This window comes from Pteropus vampyrus, unplaced genomic scaffold, assembly GCF_000151845.1.
Source record: "Pteropus vampyrus isolate Shadow unplaced genomic scaffold, Pvam_2.0 Scaffold162, whole genome shotgun sequence".
Classification (NCBI taxonomy): Eukaryota; Metazoa; Chordata; class Mammalia; order Chiroptera; family Pteropodidae; genus Pteropus; species Pteropus vampyrus.
Window position 1 is genome coordinate 1,471,063 of NW_011888943.1, and position 3,903 is coordinate 1,474,965.

Below are 3,903 nucleotides of genomic sequence, written 5' to 3' on the forward strand. Positions count from 1 at the left end.
TGCTTCAACTCACGGATTCAGGTCTAATCCTATGCTTTAAACCACTTTGCGGTACAGTGTTTTTTTAGCCATTGCTGCATTTTTTTCTATTACCTTTTTTGTGGGCGCTCCCTACCACAGTTATATGTACGTTTATTCCGTTTAAGTATAAAATTCTTGAGTTCCTATCTGCTAGATGAACTCATACATCAATGGGAGCCTAGAAGGGACTGGTTAGGCAGCCAGAAGAGGTACACAGAGTCAGGTGGAACAGACTGGCCAAGATAAGCTATTTTTATTATTGAAAAATGCCTGTGGTGTCTGCTTTTCACCTCAAAAAGGAGCCATCAGAAGGTTCTCTTTGCCCCATATGTCCACCTGTCCCCATAACGACTGAGATTGTTAGTTTCTTTTTAGTTAAACAGCTTTGAGAGTCGGTTCAGAATTTAACCACCAGGCATGACATTGAAGCTATGGAAAAATGCAATCTGGCGTTCTAAACAGCCATCTTTCGACATCAAAATCAAACTTACTCTGATCCTGGGCGCTACCTGTCCTTATCAGGGTTGGGCAAGTCCTTTAATCCAGTCCAACAATGGCTCATTCACATGTCTCTTCCTCTATCTTTGAATAAATGTTGAACGCTATCTAGTTTCGTGTCTATATGTAACAGTGGTTTTGAAACGAGTATTTCTCATTTGAAATAGTGAAGGCCTTTCTTGGGGTAAGTCAGAGAGAAGATATCTGCTACAGTTCATCTTCTGCTCAATTTCTTCCAGGATATTCATTTATTATGTGAGCACCTGCTCCGAAAGAGTCTGCCAGGTCCCAGGCATGCCAGGATGAATGAACAGATACGGTCCCTACTGACAGGTAGCGCCATCCTAGGGCTGGCAAAGCACGGAAGCACGTGTACCCACGAGGCCAGGGAAGAAAGCTCGCGCTGCTTAGCTGGGTGATCAGTGGGGGCCTCACCGGGAGATGACATCTGACCGACCGATCCCCGGCGAGAATCACACCTGCCTGGTAGAGCAGTTATGAGGATTAAATGAAACAGCACATGCGTCAGCTAGGTAGCAGACACACTCGACAAATTCAGTAAAGCTCAGCTCCCTCCATCCCATGTAGGGTGCTGCTATGTCTGGCACGCAGGAGGAGGGCATTATGCTTTCAGGGTGGCTTGGCTGAAGAGCTTCAGGCAGTGCCACCGTCTGTGGGGCTTCAGAGCGTCCCCCATGAGCCAGCCTTTGGGGGGAGGCTCTGTCACCCACAGGGTTTCTATGTAGGTGAGAGGAAGGTTCTGGCTGAACATGTTGCGTTTCACTAACTCTAGAGAAATGATGTGGAGAGTTTTCCTTAATTGCATAGCACAGCTTTAATTTCTCTTCCTATGTCAATTTAGCGATTTGAAAAAATGCATTTCATTTTTAATTAAGTGAGAGCAAAGGGCGTTTTCTTTTCTGTGTCAGGATGGGACAAACATTATTGCTGCTAATAAGGAAGAATGAGGGAAAACAGCCCACTCATTAACATCATTAAAGGGATTACTGTTTCAATATTTGGAGTATCCCTGTGGAATAGCTGGATAAAAATATGAAGAAATTTTAAAATATAAATTGGAGGAAAATTGTCAATTTTTCATACGACATATAATTATAATGTATTTTATAATCATGTAATTAATTACAACATATTACAATACATAATCAATGATATAATTATTAATCTATAATATATATTTACACTTTTATTTATTTGTTTGTTTGTTTGTTTATTTATTTTGTTAAGGCGAGGCAACCCTTGGTTGACCTCGCAGATTGCGAGGATTTTGTCAGCTTACAGTCCCTTATTTTTTTATTTTTTATACCTGTAGTACCTGGTCTTCCTAGGTGGTCTCTCATCCAAGTACTAACCAAGCCTGACCCTGCTTAGCTTCTGAGATCAGATGGGATCGGGCTTGTTCAAGGTGGCATGGCCGTAGACTATATTTACATTTTATGATTGGACTTTTCAAAGTTGTGTGTGTGTGTGTGTGTGTGTGTGTGTGTGTGTGTGTGTGCAGTCTCATGAGCGTGTGTGTTTTCAACATACCGAAGAATAACCACATTGCTAAAATGAGAAATGTGAAGGATTTTACCATGCCTTGCCTAGTGACTTACTTAAATAACTATGAGAAATCTCAGAAGTTTTATTCCGAATCCCAGCCTCCCAATGACTGTGCCGAGGACCACGAACGTATGCGGAATAAGAGGACAAAGCTGCTCCCACGGGGGAGGAAGAACTCTGCTGACTCAACCCGTGTCCAGCAGCTTCGGGCGAAGTGACACGTGTGACACTCTCCAAGCTGCGCATCCTTAGGATTCGCTCATACTGAGAGCCAGCGTGAGGAGGACACTTGGAACTGGGCACGCGAGAAGAGACATTCCCAGAAAAGGACCTCAGCAATTCTGAACCGAAATCCAAACAGACACGGGCGTTTTGAAACTTAAAGAATCAGAGCAGATCTGCATGTGTTTGACCCGTGCGGCTCGGATATCTAGTCTGCGCTTCAAAGCCAGTGAGTGTCATTTAATGTAAGTGTCCTCTGGGCTTCTCTTTAGAAATGAAGCTCCACAATCCCAATTTAGTACATTTCAGACAAGACCCTGGAATCTGAATTTCAGTTAAGCACTTTGGGTGATTTTCATAAAGATGAGCTATGTGCCCTGTTATTGTAAGTAACGAGCTGACTCTTAAAAAAATGGCCAGCTTTATTAAAGCCAGTTTATTTAGAATATTTCTCTTTGTCTGTCTGTCTGTCTGTCTCTCTTTTTGCTAATGATCAGAACATTTCAATAGGCACCCATGTACGCCAACCTGTGATTTTCCAGGAAGTTAGGTCCGAGACATTTTTCTCATAAACTCAGAGGATCTTTTTTACAGTTAATTGGCCAAGAAGGAGGGAGAGCCCAAATGGCTGCTTTGGCGTAACTGCCACCCACTGTTCGTTCTCGCCACCTCAGAACAGGTGTAGAAGTCGTGAATCATCCCTCCTGACTATGTCTGGCATTTTGCAACTGATTGTTTTAGAGGCCAAAGTGTGTTGTGAAAAATTTAACTTGTCATACTGTCAGAAAGCTTTCAGGATGATATTCGACATTTAAAAAATTTTTTTTTTCAAGTCGATAATCTAGAGGCTTTACACACACTTCTTCGGCAATTTGAACATGTACATCCTGAAAGGAAACAATTTTCAATGGATTTAAGCAAATATCTACACCTACAGTCCCAGAAAACCTGGTCTCAAAAGCAATAGTTATGCAAATGCTGTAATTTTCCCTATCGTTTGTCTATTATCATGAACTAATTTGAGAGACTCTATTTCTGCTGGAGAAATAGAAAAGGTTGTTTGGATTTCTCCACCAAAAAAATTGTGCATGCCAGGGACTCCACGCATTTGCTGTTGGCTACAGAAAAAGAAGATGCATCACACAAAATCCTAGAGTGAGAATGAAAATAATAACTAATACTAAAGCTATCATTTATTGCAATGGTTTTCCAATGACCTTTACTGTGTACTAAGCCCAGTGATCGATGCCTTACACATATTAACTCATTTAATCCTTGGCGGGTCTCATTACAGTCATTTATGGAAGGGGGAACTGAGCTTAGAATGTTAGGCGACATTCTACAGGCCACACAGGTACTGTCCCGTCCCCAACCTCATCCTGTTAATCACGATACGAAACTGGTCCCATGCTTGCTTCTGCCTGGCTCTCTTATTTCTTACGGGCCGTGCAAACTTACATAATTCAAACTCGCTAAAGGATTACTTTCATCTCCGAGAAAAGGAACACAATAATCAACTTTAATGGCTTAAAGACTAACCGATATGATAGAATTTAGGTTCTATGTACAGATAGAGATTTAAGGACAATACCGAAA

The 3,903-nt window shown here is 41.8% G+C and overlaps 1 pseudogene; it reads right to left on the reverse strand.

The window, feature by feature from the left end:
• Positions 1-1,843: 1,843 nt before the first annotated feature.
• Positions 1,844-1,962, reverse strand: LOC111745725 (annotated as a pseudogene).
• Positions 1,963-3,903: the final 1,941 nt, after the last annotated feature.